General features: G+C 41.7%; 1 protein-coding gene across 1 annotated transcript in view; it reads right to left on the minus strand.

Annotated features, from left to right (window-relative positions):
• Nucleotides 1-4,036: 4,036 nt before the first annotated feature.
• The window catches only part of LOC128688702 (uncharacterized), an 83,569-nt gene continuing 66,075 nt past the window's right edge, over nt 4,037-21,530 (minus strand). The window contains exon 6 of the mRNA XM_053776683.2: nt 4,037-4,201. The gene's annotated coding sequence lies outside the window, so the exon portion shown is untranslated. The remainder of the gene's footprint in view (nt 4,202-21,530) is intronic.

Below are 21,530 nucleotides of genomic sequence, written 5' to 3' on the forward strand. Positions count from 1 at the left end.
GCACTGAGGAATTTCTTGCCTTTGTTTCAATCCGTCGTTCCCAAGTTCTTCAAGATGGATTGTCATTTTCAGAGGTTCGTTGTCTTGGACGAGAAGAAGAGCATCATTCGAATGTCGAAGAAAAAGCTAAATGCTATGGAAGATTATGAAATTTGCCTTGAAAGATATGTACTAATTAGAAATACTCTCAGGAAAGTTATATTTGCAGAAAACAATTGCACTTCTGCTAACGTTTTCCACAAATCTTCAACTTTGGCAGAAAGTCTTCGAGATGTGGCACAAACACAATTCACAATATTTATGGATTCTTGATTGATGCTTCATCATTCTCCATATAAAATACAGAAACAATGATAACTAACTTCATTTTCATAAAGTATACAGAGTGTGAAACCAGAAATTTTTTGGACTTCTTTGCTTGGTATAAGCCCTTAACTTAATCAATGTATGTTAGAAGTGATCAAGGTCCCAGGACCGAAACGTTTTCTAATGAATATGTTATAGTGTTTGCTTACGTGTCTTTCTAAACCAACTTGTCGGTATTTATTACCAAGGTTTATACCATGTATGTACGTACATATGTATGTACGTATGTGTCGTACTAAGACAAATTTGCCTAACAGGTCCAACTCCCCTAAAAATTAAACTGTTTCAATTTTTCTTTATTTTTTTTTTTTACAGACTGATAGCTATTTTTTTCATTAACAATGATATAATTATTTTTTTTTTTTGGGGGGGGGAACAAAATTTAGACCCCTGACCTGACCTCCGTAAAACTAACACAATGTGTATCACTGAACAACTTAAATATATTTAATATTACATTAAATCTATGATATACATTTTTTTTTCGTTATGCTCAGATCGATTTCAGCCGATTTATGGCAAAAATAAATTTTAATTCTGCTTATTCGGCAAAATGAACCTTTGTTAAATATATCAGACTGGTCGATTCAGCTTATTAGACACGACATACATACATACATACATACATACATACATACATACATACATATATATATATATATATATATATATATATATATATATATATATATATATATATATATATATATATATATATATATATATATATATATATATATATATACAGTGGACCCCCGCATACCGTACGCATCGCATACCATACAATCCGCATACCGCTCGCTTTTATCGCAAAAATTTTGCCTCGCATACCGCCCAAAAACCCGCTCACCGCTCTTCGTCCGAGACGCGTCCAATGTGCGCCCTCAGCCAGCCTCACATGTGCCGCCGGTGGCATTGTTTACCAGCCAGCCTCCGCGGTAACATCCAAGCATACAATCGGAATATTTTGTATTATTACAGAGTTTTCGGTGCTTTATCTGGAAAATAAGTGACCATGGGCCCCAAGAAAGCTTCTAGTGCCAACCCTACAGCAATAAGGGTGAGAATTCCAATAGAGATGAAGAAAGAGATCATTGATAAGTATGAAAGTGGAGTGCGTGTCGCCGACCTGGTCAGGTTGTACAAGAAACCCAAATCAACCATCGCTACTATTGTGGGCAACAGAAAGGCAATCAAGGAAGCTGTTCTTGCCAAAGGTTTAACTGTGTTTTCGAAACAGAGATCGCAAGTGATGGAAGATGTTGAGAGACTCTTATTGGTGTGGATAAATGAAAAACAGCTAGCAGGAGATAGCGTCTCTCAAGCGATCATAAGCGAAAAGGCTAGGAAGTTGCATGAGGATTTAATTAAAAAAATGCCTGCAACTAGTGATGATGTGAGTGAATTTAAGGCCAGCAAAGGTTGGTTTGAGAGATTTAAGAAGCGTAGTGGCATACATAGTGTGATAAGGCATGGTGAGGCTGCCAGTTTGGACCACAAAGCAGCTGAAAAATATGTGCAGGAATTCAAGAAGTACATAGACAGTGAAGGACTGAAACCTGAACAAGTGTTTAATTGTGATGAAACAGGCCTGTTTTGGAAGAAAATGCCAAGCAGGACCTACATTACTCAGGAGGAAAAGGCACTCCCAGGACATAAGCCTATGAAAGACAGGCTTACTTTGTTGATGTGTTCCAATGCTACTGGTGATTGCAAAGTGAAGCCTTTATTAGTGTATCACTCTGAAACTCCCAGACCGTTCAGGCAAAAGAATGTCCTCAAGGAGAATTTGTGTGTGCTGTGGAGGGCAAACAGTAAGGCATGGGTCACTAGGGACTTTTTCTATGACTGGTTACACCATGCATTTGCCCCCAATGTGAAAGATTACCTAACTGAAAAGAAATTAGAACTTAAGTGCCTCCTGGTGTTAGACAATGCCCCTGGTCATCCTACAGACGTGGCAGAGCGACTTTATGGGGACATGAAATTCATTAAGGTGAAGTTTTTGCCTCCTAATACCACTCCTCTCCTGCAGCCCATGGACCAGCAGGTTATTGCAAACTTCAAAAAACTGTACACAAAAGCTCTGTTTGAAAGGTGCTTTGTAGTGACCTCAGAAACTCAACTGACTCTAAGAGAGTTTTGGAGAGATCACTTTAATATCCTCAATTGTGTAAACCTTATAGGTAAGGCTTAGGAGGGAGTGACTAAGAAGACCTTGAACTCTGCTTGGAAGAAACTGTGGCCAGAATGTGTAGACAAAAGGGATTTTGAAGGGTTTGAGGCTATCCCTGAGAGGATTATGCCAGTTGAGGAATCCATTGTGGCATTGGGAAAGTCCTTAGGGTTGGAGGTTAGTGGGGATGATGTGGAAGAGTTGGTGGAGGAGGACAATGAAGAACTAACCACTGATGAGCTGATAGATCAACTTCAACAGCAAGAGGCCAGACCTGAGGAAACTGGTTCAGAGGAGGGGAGAGAGAAATTGAAGAAGTTGCCTACTACAAAGATTAAGGAAATCTGTGCAAAGTGGCTTGAAGTGCAAACCTTCATGGATGAAAATCACCCTCACACAGCTATTGCAAGCCGTGCTGGTGATTATTACACTGACAATGTTGTGAAACACTTTAGGGAAGTCATAAAGGAACGAGAGGTACAGGCCACTATCGACAGATATGTTGTGCGAAAGAAGTCCAGTGACTCTGAAGCTGGTCCTAGTGGCATTAAAAGAAGAAGGGAAGTAACCCCAGAAAAGGACTCGACACCTCAAGTCTTAATGGAAGGGGATTCCCCTTCTAAACACTAACACTCTCTCTCCCCTCCTCCCATCCCATCAATCATCACCAGATCTTCAATAAAAGTAAGTGTCATGTAATTGTGCATGCCTTTTTCAGTTTGTGTGTATTAAAATTAACATTTCATGTGGTAAAAAATTTTCTTTTTCATACTTTTGGGTGTCTTGCACGGATTAATTTGATTTCCATTATTTCTTATGGGGAAAATTCATTCGCATACCGAACATTTCGCATAACAACCAGCCCTCTTGCATGGATTAAAGTCGCTATGCGGGGGTCCACTGTATATATATATATATATATATATATATATATATATATATATATGTTATGCCGAATAGGTAAAATTGGTCAATTAGCAAAGACTCATTTAAAATTAGGTCTTTTCTGAAATTTTATCTTATACATTTAAAGATATACCTTTTCACTTATATTAGTGTAAAAAATTAATAATTTTGTACCAAGAGAACCATAGAAAACTGACCTAACAAAGCGCAATTTAATTTAGCCTAATTCAACTAAATATATTTTAGATAGGTTTACAGTAATTTAATAACAAACAAATATAATGAAATATATTTTTTTCGTTAGATTCAGAATGATTTTTTGCGAAATTATTGAACACACAAAATTTTGCTTGTCTTATTCGGCAAGAAGAGCATTGCTATTTAACCCAAAAGTGCAAATTTTACATATTCGGCACTATATATATATATATATATATATATATATATATATATATATATATATATATATATATATATATATATATATATATATATACACACAATTACAAAATAAGTTAAAATATATTTATAAATAATAAACATTTCCTGAATATGGCAGACCAAGGGAGATTCAATGATGGTAGTACACACACACACACACACACACACACACACACACACACACACACACACACACACACACACACACACACACACACACACACACAAAACATCAACATGTTAAATTTTCAACAATGACAGTAAATAAAGTCCACCATCTTGATCTCCCACTGAGCCGAAGTTGTGTCACATCTGGAAAAGAAAAAAAATATTAGAGAGAATACTGTGTGAGGTTAGTGCACTAGTTAACCACAGTGATGAGTGTGGCTATATGTGTATATCTCTAATATTAACTTTGCCATTTACTATCAGAGAGCAGGACATTAACTGTAGGAGAGAGGTTAGGTGTAATGTCTACCCTGAGGTCTGTGTCTATGCTTGAATATGTCTCATGGCACTTTTTCATTTCCCTTCTTCATTGCTTTTTCATTACATGACTTTTCCTGGAATGGGATGAGCTCTTGCTCATGTTACATCTACTCCTGAAGCCGTGTTTGTCATGCTTGTACCTTCTCTTAAAAACATAAGAATTAAGCAATACAGCAGTAGTCGTATTGGCCCATGCTAGGCACCTCGAAGTCACTCCCACTCACATTCCCCTTCACTTGTATTTAATTACCCGATCTTCTCGCGTTCACTTTGCCGCCCGGAACTTTTTTCCATCCTTCTGCAACTCTAGTACCTAACTAGCACTTTCCTATATTCTTTCTAAATCCAAATTCGTCCAGTTTTAATCCACTGTTGAGTCTTGTCTCCGCTAGATGCTCTCAACACGTTATATTTCCTTTATTTATTCCTGTTTTCAATTTGTACACTTCAATCATATCTCCCGTACTTCTACTCATTTCTAAAGTGTACAAGTTCAGTGTTTTCAGTCTGTTATCATTGGAAAGTTATATCGTAAATGGAATCAGCTTGATTATCTTTATATATTTTCGAGAACCTATATGTCCATCCTGTAATATGGAGACCAGAACTGTGCATCATAATCTAAGCGACGTCTAACTAAACATACATAAAGTTTAAGTGCGTATAATCTTAGGACTTCTTTTGTTTATACTTCTTGAAAAGAAGCCAAGAATTCTATTAGCTTCATTGCGAACATTTATGCAATGATCTCATGGCTTTAATTTTCTGCTGCCCTCAACTCTTAAATCTTTATTACATTAGCTTCAACTAATATTTCCATTATTTAGTTTAGAAATGTCAGTGTTATTTTCTTTTCCAGGAGTGACTGCAACATCAGATCACCCAGGTCATCTTACACTTCTCTAGCGACTTATCACAAATTATCTGACAACCTGTTTTAACCTCAACTGCAAACTTATTTGTAGATGAGAGAATTAATGACATGTGCATGTAGACTATGAGCAACAAGGGTCCCAGTACTGACCCTTGTGGCACCACACTTGTAACCGGTTTCCATTCTGATTTCTCCCCATTGATTCCACAACGTTGTCTCTCTGTCGTATCATGTAGTGCTACTTTCTTCATCCATCCATTATGTGGAACTTAATCAACAGTCTTATTCGGGTATATTATGCATAAAATCTTATTCTTCATTCGTCCAGTGTGTGTGTGTGTGTGTGTGTGTGTGTACTAAATTGTGGTTGCAGGGGTCGATACTCGGCTCCTGGCCCCGCCTCTTCACTGATCGCTACTAGGTCATCTCTCTCTGCTTTGTCATACCTCGTCTTACGCTATGTATGGTTCCTGCCTCCATTACGTCACTTGCTAGGTTATTCCACTTCCTGACAACTCTATGACTGAAAAAATGCTTCCTAACATCCCTGTGACTCGTCTGAGTCTTCAGTTTCTAATTGTGACCCCTAGTTTCAGTGTCCCCTCTCTGGAACATCCTGTCTCTGTCCACCTTATCTATTCCACGCAATATTTTGTATGTCCTTATCATGTCTTCCCTGAACCTCCTGTCTTCCAGTGTCGTCAGGCCGATTTCCCTCAACCTTTCTTTGTAGGACATTCCCCTGAGCTCCGGAACTAACCTTGTTACAAATCTTTGCACTTTCTCTAATTTCTTGATGTGCTTGACCAGGTGTAGGTTCCAAAATGGTGCTGTATACTCCTGTTGCAACCCCTGAATGGGTTGCAATGATTATTATGTATATATATAATTATTACCTTTTCATTTAATTTTATATTGCTTATATTTGCGATAATAGCTAAATCGTAAATGTATTGCTTTATATTGTTATTTGACGTAGCTTCCTTTGTTAGGTAGGATGTAACATATTATGTGCTCAGTTCAAGTCTTGATTGTCTAACTACTCTAATTATCGCTCTTTGCTTGTTTCCCTACCGGCTTCTTGTTGGGCAGCGACTGCAACCCACGGAGCTATCACGTGATCGAGGGGGGGGGTGTCCTCACCTCGCCAGAAGTATTCAGTCTGCTCTAGACTCGCTTGGTGGTTGGACAAATTGTCTGTCTCATTATTCTTGTTAGTTCTGTAGAACTCTGTTCACAGAACATTGTATAGACTTAGTGATTTTTGACGTTGTACTGAGGTTGTGTGTCTCATAGACACTCTGAGTAACTCAGGTCCTGAACTATAGCTTATGACCTAATTTGTACTGGTTTCTGTGTATTATCACAGTCGGGGATTTTCTTATGCTGAACTTAGATTCAGTAGTATGGGAGTTTTGTAACTTTTGTGGAGGATCTGCTGATGGTCCCTACTTAGTGTCGTTATATTATCTCCTTTTTCCTGATTCTGTGTCGCAGTTGCTTGTTGTATTGCTATTGGGCTTTAGCATTCTTTTTGTTGTTCAAGCAGACTGTTCTGGTTGCCAGTCGGTCAAGAAGTTAGTTTATTTGAGGACTTTGTCAGTCACTTGCTTAAGTCTAGTCGAGTCGTGAGACAGAGAACTACTTAGAGCACTTACACACATACATACTTACTTGTACATATTTGTAATATCTTATTAAATGTTAATGTACCAGACGGTACTTAAGAATTATAAATGTGATATGTGCTTTCAGCACAATAATATTGAACTCGAGAGATGTGATATTATTTTGATTACAGTGATTAATTAAATTTAATTTAATTTGATAATATACCTCTAGACTTAATAAATTTATTAAATTTTAATTTCTCTAGTTAGTAGCCTACCAGTTGTAATCCTGAAGCACTATTGAATAATACTGAATTCTAATGGGTAATTGGACAAGGATACTGACTACTTGTTAGGAAAACCCAGTAACAGGCTGGATGCTAGAAGGTCAGTCCTTTCTAGTATTCACTGGAGATCTCTAAGCTTTTAGAATCGCGTTTTTTGTAACAAATGGGGGCCTGTCCGGGATGCTCTTGATCCAAGGTGTTGGAGAAATTGTCCAGTTTGACATACTAGTAACTCTATGATCAAACACTTTGAGTACTTTCCTAATCTGAAGACTTTGAGTTTTTGTCTTGTACAACATACCAGGTGGATGTATGTACCTGACTGAGTCTCTTGATCCAAGGAGATGGAAATACTGTTTATGAGCTCTAACTCTAAGACAACCAACACTAAAATTCCTATCAGGATTATAATTTCCCATAATCACTCTCTCGTAGTACATTTATTTTCGTGATGTATGCCAAAGTGAAACAGTTAATTGATACTCTGACTTTGTCTGAGTTGAGTACATTAAAACTTCAGACGTGTTGGCGAGTAGCCAAATATCTCGGTGTGACGTATAACAGGAATTACACCGCAGAAACTGTCAGAGGGTTAATTAAAGATATATTGTTTCCTGCTCATACAGAGATGTCTGATTATGATTCAGATTCAGAAAGCCTAATGTCACAATTAGAAAGTATGACTAAGCCTCACGCTAGTACAGTGTATGCTACACCTGTATCTACTTATCCTAGACCAGATCTAGACTCTCTAGAGATGGCTGGACGAAGTGTCCGACCTAAGGACTGTCCAGACCACGTTAATTTCCCTACTCCTCCATTACCCACTGGTCCTATCTCTCAGGAACAGTTTGAAAGGTTGGAACGCCTCATTATGTTGCAGACTGCACAAATAGAGGCACAGAGGAAATTGAACGAAGAAGATTTCCAAAGAGAAAATGTTCGTCTGGGAAGACAACAGACTTGATAGATCACAGGACACATTTAATGTGCAGAAAGCTGCATCAATGGTTCCTAAGTTTTTTGAAAGTGACTTAGACACCTATTTTGATGTGTTTGAGAACCAGGCTCGTGCTATGAACTGGCCACGTAAGCACTGGGCAACTTTGTTGCACACAGCTTTGACAGGAAGAGCTCAAACTTGTACTGCTGCTTTACCATTTGCCAAGTACATTAGTTATGACGCTGTCAAGCAAACTATTCTAGAGACATATAACTTGTTGCCTGTAGGTTATCAAAGAGCATTTCGTACGTTACAACGACGACAAGATCAAACTTATGTAGAGTTTGCTCGTGAGAAAAAAGTTGCATTTGAGAAGTGGTCTAAAGCTGCTAAATGTAACAACTACAACAGCCTTGTTCAGTTGTTACTACACGAAGAGTTTAACAACTGTATGCCTGCTGACATACAAGAATATCTGATCGATCATACTACCTCGGATATTCTGGAAACTGCAGCATTAGCAGACAATTACGAGATTTCTCACAAACTTGTACGTACTAAAACACAAAGAAACAAGGTAACTAAAGATTGTCCTGGAAGTTGGCAACCTAAATCAGCTGCTCATTGCCGGCCTGATGTATCTGCTACTGTAACTTCTCGTACCTTTACCAGGAAAACTCACAATCCTGAATCTGTCTCTGTGGCTAGACAGAAATCTGATATCGAGAAGAAGAAAGTTAAATGTACATATTGTAACAGAAAAGGACATGCTAGAGAGTATTGCTATAAGTTAGAAAGAGATACGAGAAGCAGTCGTGCGGCTGGCGCCCCCACTCAAGTCGTATCTTCTTCCGAGCAACAAAGACACCAAAATCCTAGTAATACCTCTGATCCTACTGTTTTAGATAATGTTACTCAGGATAGATGACTAGCGTCAGAAAGTGTATCTGACGAAAAGATTCATTCAGCGATGAGTCCTTACTTTTCAAGAGGTAGAATAGGATTTGACGAATCACATCTGACTGAGATAATTACTTTCAGAGACACTGGCAGTTATCTCACGTTATTAAGAGAAGATGTACTGCCCATAACTGATGATACCTATTGCAAGATAGATGTATTGTTAGAAGCCTATGGAGGGGCTGTTATAAAAGTGCCTCTGCACAAAGTTTATATTCAAACAAGCTATTATACAGGCTATATTTCACTGGGTATATCCAGTGGTGTATTTCCCATCAGGTCAGTGGACTTGTTGATAGGGAACGATATCCTTCATGCTGGTATATGTAAAGAACCACTTGTGATTGATAATAACACTGATGATAATTATGCCATTGAAGCTTGTAGAGAGAAACCTATTTTATTTCCTCTCAGCGCAATTACTAGAGCTATGTCAAAGATACAACAACCATCCCTGTCTCCTGTTGAGTTAGTGGATGACAATGATTTGGGCTTGAATATGTTGTTTAGTGACGCTCTGCGCCCAGGGTCATTAACATTAACTTCCCCATGTCATCAACCTAGTCAGGACACACCTGACGTTAAAATTCTAACTCATGATGATTTAATCAAGGATCAGTTTGTTGATCAGTCACTGGAAAGACTGAGAGATATAGCAGTTACTGAGAGTGAAGCAAAGGTTCTCGATAATTGTTACTATTATAGTAACGGTGTACTGATGGAGAAAAATACATGTAAGTTGTCAGCTGATAGCGTTTCCACCACAGTCAAGCATCTCGTTGTGTTACCAGTTACATTTCGTGAACAAGCCATTGATTTTGCTCACAATAGTCCTATAGGAGGACATTTGGGTGTCAAGAAGACACTTGGTAAACTGGCAAAACATTTTACTTGGCCAAAGATGAAGGAAACAGTTGCTGATCATGTGCGACGTTGCCACGTGTGTCAAGTGACAGGCAAGCTAGCACACACACCTCCACCTACACCTCTCACTGTGTTCTCTAGTAGCAAAGTTCAGTTCACCTGGACTAGAGATTGTTCAGACTTGTTCAAAAGGTTGAAGTGCTTGCTATCCTCTGCTCCTGTGTTGAAGAGTCCTAATTTCAATCTTCCCTTCTTTTTACATATAGATGCGAGTTGCTATGCAGTGGGTGCTGTGCTGCTCCAACAGTCAACATCCACTGATATTCTCCATCCTATATGTTACTATTCATCTAAGCTTAAACGACACCAGAAAAATTATGCCACTATTGAGAAAGAGGCTCTAGCTCTTGTGGTGTCCTTGGAACATTTTGACGTGTATTTGGGCACTTCCCCATTTAAAATTAACGTTTTTTCAGACCACAATCCACTCACTTATATTAACACTATGAAAAGTAAAATTGCTAGGATCATGAGGTGGGCACTCAGAATCCAACCTTATTCTATTAGTATAAAACACATAAGTGGTCATTGTAATGTAATTGCTGACGCTCTGTCACGTCCTTAATAATTATCAGTTACATTAAATTAACGTAATTTTAATGCCCAAATACCTTTTGTTACTTGCTATGTCAAATTCAGTAAAGTAACTTAATCCCTCCAGCCCATATTAACTATGTATACTCATGTCTAATTATTATATTTATATATTCACAGTATTGTTGTGTGTAAGGAGACATAAGCTGAGTGTTGAGTGGGTAGTGTCATGTGGGCGATGTACTGCATGACGCAACACTGTCCTGCCGCAGACCCCCCCCTCACTACACACCTTAAGCTGTTAATACTCAGATGTCCATACTGCATAGCATTCCACAACCACTACTTAAGAGTGGAATGCAGTCTCCTCTACTATGTTCGAGCCTCAACGTGCCCTACTCATCTGCGCTATCCTGTCTCTACACTGATGTACATAACCACGAGTATGCAGAGATACGATACTGTGTACTGCCCTAGTACTAGGGGCATATCCTAGTGACAGACGCTGTGAAATGATAGAAGTGCTTGGCACAAGAGAGAGACTGATTAATATTTATATTAAATTGTATTGATATGAGTAATCAGTAATAATGTGAAAGACATTAATGCTACTCCTAGTGCGACCGTCTGTCGTGTTGGGGGGGTGTTGCAACCCCTGAATGGGTTGCAATGATTATTATGTATATATATAATTATTACCTTTTCATTTAATTTTATATTGCTTATATTTGTGATAATAGCTAAATCGTAAATGTATTGCTTTATATTGTTATTTGACGTAGCTTCCTTTGTTAGGTAGGATGTAACATATTATGTGCTCAGTTCAAGTCTTGATTGTCTAACTACTGTAATTATCGCTCTTTGCTTGTTTCCCTGCCGGCTTCTTGTTGGGCAGCGACTGCAACCCACGGAGCTATCACGTGATCGAGGGGGGGGGTGTCCTCACCTCGCCAGAAGTATTCAGTCTGCTCTAGACTCGCTTGGTGGTTGGACAGATTGTCTGTCTCATTATTCTTGTTAGTTCTGTAGAACTCTGTTCACAGAACATTGTATAGACTTAGTGATTTTCGACGTTGTACTGAGGTTGTGTGACACATAGACACTCTGAGTAACTCAGGTCCTGAACTATAGCTTATGACCTAATTTGTACTGGTTTCTGTGTATTATCACAGTCGGGGATTTTCTTATGCTGAACTTAGATTCAGTAGTATGGGAGTTTTGTAACTTTTGTGGAGGATCTGCTGATGGTCCCTACTTAGTGTCGTTATATTATCTCCTTTTTCCTGATTCTGTGCCGCAGTTGCTTGTTGTATTGCTATTGGGCTTTAGCATTCTTTTTGTTGTTCAAGCAGACTGTTCTGGTTGCCAGTCGGTCAAGAAGTTAGTTTATTTGAGGACTTTGTCAGTCACTTGTTTAAGTCTAGTCGAGTCGTGAGACAGAGAACTACTTAGAGCACTTACACACATACATACTTACTTGTACATATTTGTAATATCTTATTAAATGTTAATGTACCAGACGGTACTTAAGAATTATAAATGTGATATGTGCTTTCAGCACAATAATATTGAACTCGAGAGATGTGATATTATTTTGATTACAGTGATTAATTTAATTTAATTTAATTTGATAATATACCTCTAGACTTAATAAATTTATTAAATTTTAATTTCTCTAGTTAGTAGCCTACCAGTTGTAATCCTGAAGCACTATTGAATAATACTGAATTCTAATGGATAATTGGACAAGGATACTGACTACTTGTTACGAAAACCCAGTAACAGGCTGGATGCTAGAAGATCAGTCCTTTCTAGTATTCACTGGAGATCTCTAAGCTTTTAGAATCGCGTTTTTTGTAACAACTCCAGTATGGGCCTGACGTACACAGTGTACAGTGTCTTGAACGATTCTTTACTAAGGTATCGGAATGCTATTCCCAGGTTTGCCAGGCGCCCATATGCTGCAGCAGTTATCTGGTTGATGTGTGCTTCCAGAGACGTGTTCGGTGTTATGGTCATCCCAGGATTTTTCTCCTTGAGTGAGGTTTACAGTCTTTGGCCACCTAGCCTATACTCTGTCTGTGGCCTTCTTTGCCTTTCCTCAGTCTTCATGACTTTGCATTTGGCAGGGTTGAATTCGAGAAGCCAGTTGCTTAACCACATGTTCAGCCTGTCCAGGCCTATTTGTAGTCCTGCCTGACCCTCGTCTGATTTGAATCTCCTCAAATAGGTGTGTGTGTGTGTGTGTGTGTAATCACCTAGTTGTGGTTGCAGGAGTCGAGTCACAGCTCCTGGCCCCCGCATCTTCACTGGCCGCTACTGGGTCACTCTTCGAGCACCATGAGCTTTATCATACCTCTTCCTAAAGCTATGAATGGATCCTGTCTCCACTACATCGCTTCCCAAACTATTCCACTTCCTGACTACTCTGTGACTGACGAAATACTTCCTAACATCTCTGTGATTCATCTGAGTCTTCAACTTCCAACTGTGTCCCCTTGTTGCTGTGTCTCATCTCTGGAACATTCAGTCTCTGTCCACTTTGTCAATTCCTCTCAGTATTTTATATGTCGTTATCATGTCCCCCTATCTCTCCTGTCCTCCAGTGTCGTCAGGTCGATTTCCTTTAACCTCTCCTCATAAGACATACCCCTTAGCTCTGGGACTAGTCTTGTTGCAAGCCTTTGAACTTTCTCTAGTTTCTTTATGTGCTTGGCTAGGTGTGGGTTCCAAACTGGTGCTGCATACTCCAATATGGGCCTAACGTACACAGTGTACAGGGTACTGAATGATTCCTTATTAAGATGTCGGAATGCTGTTCTGAGGTTTGCTAGGCGCCAATATACTGCAGCAGTTATTTGGTTGATGTGTGCCTCAGGAGATGTGTCTGGTGTTATACTCACCCCAAGATCTTTTTCCTTGAGTGAGGTTTGTAGTCTCTGGCCCCCTAGACTGTACTCTGTCTGCGATCTTCTTTGCCCTTCCCAAATCTTCATGACTTTGCACTTGGTGGGGTTGAACTCCAGAAGCCAATTGCTGGACCAGGTCTGCAGCCTGTCCACATCCCTTTGTAGTTTTGCCTGGTCCTCGTCCGATTGAATTTTTCTCATCAACTTCACATCATCTGCAAACAGGGACACTTCGGAGTCTATCCCTTCCATCATGTTTCCAAATACCAGAAACAGCACCGGTCCTAGGACTGACCCCTGTGGAACCTCACTCGCCACAGGTGCCCACTCTGACGCCTCATCACGTACCATGACTCGTTGTTGCCTCCCTGTCAGGTATTCTCTCATCCATTGCAGTGCCTTTCCTGTTATATGTGCCTGATCCTCTAGCTTTTGTGCTAATATCTTGTGAGGAACTGTGATGAAGGCCTTCTTGCAGTCCAAAAAATTGCAGTCTACCCACCCCCCTCTCTCTCTCATGTCTTACTTCCATTACCTTGTCATAAAACTGGATTAGGTTTGTGACACAGGATTTCCCTTCCCAGAAACCGTGCTGGCTGTCGTGAATAAGCTTGTTCCTTTGTAGGTGCTCCACCACTCTCCTCATAATCTTGTCCTTTGCATACTATACACGTCAGTGACACTGGTCTGTACTTTAATGCCTTGTGTCTGTCTCCTTTCTTGAAAATTAAGACTACCTCAAGTAGTTGTCCATTTTCGATGGATGTGTCGATGATTGTTTTTAGTGGCACACACAGCATCTTTGCTCATTCTCTAAGGATCCACAGAGAAATGTTGAGGTATCAAGTTCATGTAGGAGCTTCTTCACCTCCTCAGTTGTGTGTATTTCACTCAGCACTTGTTGGTGTACCTCCCTATTCTGATTCTCCGGAGTCCTTTCTGTCTCCACTGTAAATACTTATTTTTAAATATGTTGAGCTCCTCACATACTTCTTGGTTGTTTCATCTGAACTCCACCACCTTCCTTCCTCAACCTGATTACCCGGTCTTTGACTGTTGTTTTCCTACTGATGTGGCTATGCAACAGCTTCGAGTCAGACTTGACTTTCAGTGCTGTGTCATTTTTGTATTACCTCTGCGCCTCTCTCCTTGTCTGTACTCACCTAGTTGAGGTTGCAAGGGTCGAGTCCTAGCTCCTGACCCCGCTACTAGGTCGCTACTAGGTCGCTACTAGGTCACTCTCCGTGAACCGTGAGCTTTATCATACCTCTGCTTAAAGCTATGTATAGATCCTGCCTTCACTACATCGCTTCCCAAACTATTCCACTTCCTGACTACTCTGTGGCTGAAGAAATACTTCCTAACATCCCTGTGATTCATCTGTGTCTTCAGCTTCCAACTGTGTCCCATTGTTGCTGTGTCCCATCTCTGGAACATCCTGTCTTTGCCCACCTTGTCAATTCCTCTCAGTATTTTGTATGTTGTTATCATGTCCCCCCTATCTCTCCTGTCCTCCAGTGTCGTCAGGTCGATTTCCCTTAACCTCTCCTCGTAGGACAGACCCTTAGCTCTGGGACTAGTCTTGTTGCAAACCTTTGCACTTTCTCTAAATTCTTTACGTGCTTGGCTAGCTGTGGGCTCCAAACTGGTGCTGCATACTCCAATATGGGCCTAACGTACATGGTGTACAGGGTCCTGAACGATTCCTTATTAAAATGCTAGGTGCCCATATGCTGCGGCAGTTATTTGGTTGATGTGCACTTCAGATGTGCCTGGTGTTATCCTCACCCCAATATCTTTTTCCCTGAGTGAGGTTTGTAGTCTCTGGCCCCCTAGACTGTACTCTGTCTGCGGTCTTCTTTGCCCTTCCCCAACCTTCATGACTTTGCACTTGGTGGGGTTGAACTCCAGGAGCCAATTGCTGGACCAGATCTGCAGCCTGTCCACATCCCTTTGTAGTTCTGCCTGATCTTCGATCGAATGAATTCTTCTCATCAACTTCACGTCATCTGCAAACAGGGATACTTTGGAGTCTATTCCTTCCGTCATGTTCACAAATACCAGAAACAGCACTGGTCCTAGGACAGACCCCTGTGGGACCCCGCTGGTCACAGGTGCCCACTCTGACACCTCGCCACGTACCATGACTCGCTGCTGTCTTCCTGACAAGTATTCCCTGATCCATTGTAGTGCCTTCCCTGTTATCCCTGCTTGGTCCTCCAGTTTTTGCACTAATCTCTTGTGTGGAACTGTGTCAAATGCCTTCTTGCAGTCCACGAAAATGCAATCCACCCACCCCTCTCTCTCTTGTCTTACTGCTGTCATAATGTCATAGAACTTCAGTAGGATTTCCCATTCCTGAAACCATGTTAGCAGCTGTTGATGAGATCATTCCTTTTTGGTGTTCCACCACTCTTCTGATAATCTTCTCATTGACTTTGCATACTGTACATGTCAATGATGCTAGTCTGTAGTTTAGTGCTTCATGTCTGTTAACTTTTTTAAAGACTTGGGCTACATTTGTTGTCTTCCATGCCTCAGGTAATCTCCCTGTTTCGACAGATGTATTGAATATTGTTGTTAGGGGTACACATAGCGCCTCTGCTCCCTCTCTCAGGGCCCATGGAGAGATGTTAACTGGACCCATTGCCTTTGAGTTATCTAGCTCACTCAGAAGCCTCTTCACTTCTTCGGTTGTGTGAACTGTGTCCAGCACTTGGTGGTGGTGTACCCCACCTCTCCGTCTTTCTGGAGCCCCTTCTGTCTCCTCTGTGAACACTTCTTTGAATCTCTTGTTGAGTTCCTCACATACTTCATTTCTTGTTGTCTCTCCTCCTTCCTTCCTTAGCCTGATTTCCTTTTCCTTGACTGTTGTTTTCCTCCTGATGTGGCTGTATAACAGCTTCGTGTCAGATTTGGCTTTCGCTACTATGTCGTTTTCATATTGTTGTTCGGCCTCCCTTCTTATCTCTGTATATTCATTTCTGACTCTATGACTGCTCTCCTTATTCTCCTGTACTTCTCCTGTACTTCTCTGTACTTCTTCCATTCCCTAGCACACTTGGTTTTTGCCTCCCTGCACCTTCGGGTGAACCATGGGCTCATCCTGGCTTTTTCATTATTCCTGTTACCCTTGGGTACAAACCTCTCCTCAGCCTCCTTGCACATTGTTGTAACATATTCCATCATCTCATTAACTGGCTTTCCTGCCAGTTCTCTGTCCCACTGAACCCCATTCAGGAAGTTCCTCATTCCCCTGTAGTCCCCTTTCTTGCAGTTTGGCTTCATTCGCCCTGGCCTTCCTGCTTCCCCCTCTACTTGTAGCTCTACTATGTATTCAAAGCTTAAAACCACATGATCGCTGGCCCCAAGGGTTCTTTCATATGTGATGTCCTCAATATCTGCACTACTCAAGGTGAATACTAGGTCAAGTCTTGGTTCATCTTCTCCTCTCTTTATTGTAGAGTCCCTTACGTGTTGGTACATGAAGTTTTCCAGTACCACCTCCATCATCTTAGCCCTCCATGTGTCTTGGCCCCATGTGGCTCCAAGTTCTCCCAATCAATTTCCTTGTGGTTAAAGCCACCCATGATCAGGAGCTTTGCCCTGCATGCATGAGCTCTTCTGGCCACTGTAGCCAGTGTGTCAATCATCGCTCTATTGCTGTCATCATACTCTTGCCTTGGCCTCCTGCTGTTCTGTGGTGAGTTATACATCACTGCAATTACCACTTTGGGACCTCCAGAGTGAAGCATTCCTGCTATGTAATCGCTTGCTTCTCCGCTGTCTCCTCTCTCCAGTTCATCAAAATTTCATCGGTTTTTGATCAGCAGTGCCACTCCTCCACCCCCCCCTGTTCCCTCTGTCTTTCCTCAGGATCTGGTATCCCATTGGAAAGATGGCATCTGTTATCATACATGTAAGCTTGGTTTCTGTGAGAGCTATGATGTCCGGTGATGCCTCTTTGACTCTTTTGTGCCACTTCTCCCACTAATTTGTTATTCCATCAGCATTTGTGTACCATACCTTCAGTTTCCTCTCCAACACTGTGGTTTGGGGGGCCTGGGAGGGTGGGAGACCTCGTAGCGTACTGTGAGATTCTATAGCTGGGTGTTTGGTGGAAGCTGTGAGTATGGACTGTAGTTTGTGTTGGGATGGTGTGATAGGTTGTGGGGTTCTGGGGATGGTTCTGTGTGTGCTTGCCCTTGCTGCTCTGTCCTGCTCTGATTGACCTCTGCTGGTTCCATCCTTGTCTCCCTTCCTAGCTCCTTTCCGTTTTTTGTCCTCTCCCTCAGCTGCTGTCGTTCTGTTTGTGTTCTGTCTCTGTCTAGGAACACCCTCTTGTACTCTGCCGAGTACTTCAACTGTAGTTTCTCTTGGAGGATCCTGTTCTGCACTGTTTCTGTCCAGAAAATCAGCTTGATCAGTCATTTTCTCCCCTTCAAGTACCCCCCTATTCTCTGAAAATTTACAATCTCATCCATGTCTTCTTCACCGATTTCTGTGATGATGTTCTCAATCTCCTTTCTTTCTGCCTGCCATCTTTCAGTGTGTGTCCTTTCCTCTCTCTCCTGAAGCCCATGGATAAACACTGATTTTGCCCTTTCCTTCTCTCATTGCCTTTCCCTCTGTGACTGGTTCCTGTCTGTATGTGGTCATTTTCTCCCTTGTTTTTTTCCAGTGGCTCTTGGTAGCATGGTTGTGCCTCTGCATTTGACCTATGACCATCTCCATCTGCACCCAGCTGCTCTCCCCTTTCACTCCTTGGCCCTTCTTGGCAGGCTGATATGACCTGTGCATACTTGTTTCTGGCTCTTCAACTAATCTCTTTATTTTCCTGGATCCTTTGACTTCTGTACTTTTTCCATTCTCTAGCACACATAGTTTTTGCCTCCCTACACCTTTGAGTGAACCAAGGGCTCATTCTGGACTTTCCATTATTTCTGTTAGCCTTTGGAACAATCTTTTCCTTTGCCTCCTTGCATTTTGTTGTCACATAGTCCATCATTTCGTTCACTGATTTTCCTACCAATTCTCTTTCCCACTGAACCTCTTGCAGGAAGTTCCTCATGCTTGTTTAATCCCCCCTCCCCTTTGTAGTTTAGTTTTTCCCATCCTTCTGTTACCCTCTCAACTTGTAACTCCATGTATTCAAAGCTCAGAACCACAGATCACTAGCTCTGAGGGGCCTTTTCTGTGTGATGTTCTCGATGTGTGAAGTACTCAAGGTGAATACAATTTCCAGTCTTGCTGGTTCATCCTCACCTCTTTCTCTCTCTCTGGTAGTGTCCCTAACATGTTGATGCATGAGGTTTTCTGGTACCACCTCCATCATCTTGGCTCTCCATGTTTTGGGACCCCTTGTGGCTCCAGGCTTCCCCAGTCAATCTTCTTGTGACTGAAATCACCCATAACTAGAAATTTTGCTCTACCTGTGTGAACTCGTCTGGCCATCTCAGCTAGTGTGTCTACCATTGCTTTGCTGCTCTCTTCATATTCTTTTCTTGACCTCCTGCAGTTCTTTGCTGGGTTATACATTGCTGCAATTACCACCTTAGGGTCCCCAGAATGAATTGTTCCTACTACGTATTCCCTTTCGCCCATTATATATATTCCTTCCATTTCATCAAATCCCCACCAGTTTTTAATGATCAGTGCAACTCTTACCCCCCCCCCTCTGCTCCCTCTATCTTTCCTCAGGATCTGATATCCAGGTGAAAAGATTACATCTGTTATTATCCCAGTGTGTTTCGTTTCTGTGAGTGCTATGATGCCTGGGGACATCTTGATTCTTTCATGCTACTCCTAACATTTATTTGTTATTCCATCTGTATTTGTATACCAAACCTTCAACTTCTTTTCTAAAACTGTGGCACGGGGAGTGCGTTGGAGTTGGGAAGTGGGAGACCTGGCAAGGGGACTATGGGGGGGGGTTGCTGTGAAGGTGAAGTTTGTGATGAAGGGGGGTGGGGGCAGTGTGTCCGGTGTGTGGATTTTGGGTTAAATTGTTTGGCTGCATTGAGGTTGTCGGAGTTGAGGGCCTTCTGTAGGTGGTTCTGAGGGAGTTTGTATTTGCTCTTTCTCTTGGGTCTGGGTTCTCCTGCCCATCTCTGTCTTGCCTCTCTTTCCTCCTTGCTCTTTGTACTCTCTCTTTTAGATTCTGCCTTTATTCCCATTCTCAGTCAAGGTACACCTTCCAGTAGGCCGATATGTCCCTTAGTCGTGTTTTCTCCTACAGGATCCTGTTTCAAGCCAATTCTGCCTTGAAAATCACTTTGACTGGCTGTTTTTTTTTTCCTCTTGCAAACCTCCCTATTCTCAGAAAATTTGTCAGCTGGATCATGTCGTCCTTTCCTACTGCTTTAAATGATACTTTCAATCGTTTTTTTCCCTGACTTCTTGCTTCATAGGTTTCCCTTTCAGTTTCCTAGAGCCCATAAACAAAGATTGGTCTCTCTCTTTCATCTTCCCACTGCATTTCCCTTTGCATCTCCTGAGTCGATTTAGTTGCCTGCATCACAGCTTTCCTTTCTTCAATCCCTTCTCTATCTGATGTCCCTGTGCCCCGTGGTCTGTCATTTTCCCTTCTCAGCTTTTTCTGGGCACTGCTATGGTCTGTTAGGGACTCTGTGTATAGCTTTGCTCTTTCATTTTCTTCAGCCCCCTTATTTGTTCCTGGTGTACTCCTCTTTTCCAGGCTCCACAGTGGTCTGATAGGGCCTCTGCATACAGTTTAACTCCTTTGTTCCCTACAGTACCCTCGTTTGTGAATGATATAGCAGTTCCTGATGTCATGTCCATAGTGTTCTTTGGTTCTTTAGACTGTTTCAGAATTTTTAGTTCTTCTAATCTTTGTATCTTGGCCTCTGCTGTGGTGGCTGTAGCTCCCATTTTCTGCTCTCTGCAGCTATCCTCTCCTCCATCTTCTTGCTAAGCTCTTCTAGCTTCCTTCTCCACTCTTGTTTCCTTTTCATGAGCTCTGCCACCCAATCTTCCTTCCCAGACTTATCCTCCAGTCCCCTGGTTTTCCATCCTGTTCACTGGTAATCCATTTTTTTCTCACCACAGAATGAAAAACCTATGTGTTTTTGGGTGGTTGTTTGTGATGTGCATGTGTGTGTGTGTGTGTGTGTGTGTGTGTGTGTGTGTGTGTGTGTGTGTGTGTGTGTATGTGTGTGTGTGTATGTGTGTACTCACCTAGTTGTACTCACCTAGTTGAGGTTGCGGGGGTCGAGTCTGAGCTCCTGGCCCCGCCTCTTCACTGATCGCTACTAGGTCACTCTCCCTGAGCCGTGAGCTTTATCATACCTCTGCTTAAAGCTATGTATGGATCCTGCCTCCACTACATCGCTTCCCAAACTATTCCACTTACTGACTACTCTGTGGCTGAAGAAATACTTCCTAACATCCCTGTGATTCATCTGTGTCTTCAGCTTCCAACTGTGTCCCCTTGTTACTGTGTCCAATCTCTGGAACATCCTGTCTTTGTCCACCTTGTCAATTCCTCTCAGTATTTTGTATGTCGTTATCATGTCCCCCCTATCCCTCCTGTCCTCCAGTGTCGTCAGGTTGATTTCCCTTAACCTCTCCTCGTAGGACATACCTCTTAGCTCTGGGACTAGTCTTGTTGCAAACCTTTGCACTTTCTCTAGTTTCTTCACGTGCTTGGCTAGGTGTGGGTTCCAAACTGGTGCCGCATACTCCAATATGGGCCTAACATACACGGTGTACAGGGTCCTGAATGATTCCTTATTAAGATGTCGGAATGCTGTTCTGAGGTTTGCTAGGCGCCCATATGCTGCAGCAGTTATTTGGTTGATGTGCACTTCAGGAGATGTGCCTGGTGTTATACTCACCCCAAGATCTTTTTCCTTGAGTGAGGTTTGTAGTCTCTGACCCCCTAGACTGTACTCCGTCTGCGGCCTTCTTTGCCCTTCCCCAATCTTCATGACTTTGCACTTGGTGGGATTGAACTCCAGGAGCCAATTGCTGGACCAGGTCTGCAGCCTGTCTAGATCCCTTTGTAGTTCTGCCTGGTCTTCGATCGAGTGAATTCTTCTCATCAACTTCACGTCATCTGCAAACAGGGACACCTCAGAGTCTATTCCTTC

This window comes from Cherax quadricarinatus, chromosome 13 (genome assembly GCF_038502225.1).
Source record: "Cherax quadricarinatus isolate ZL_2023a chromosome 13, ASM3850222v1, whole genome shotgun sequence".
NCBI lineage: Eukaryota > Metazoa > Arthropoda > Malacostraca > Decapoda > Parastacidae > Cherax > Cherax quadricarinatus.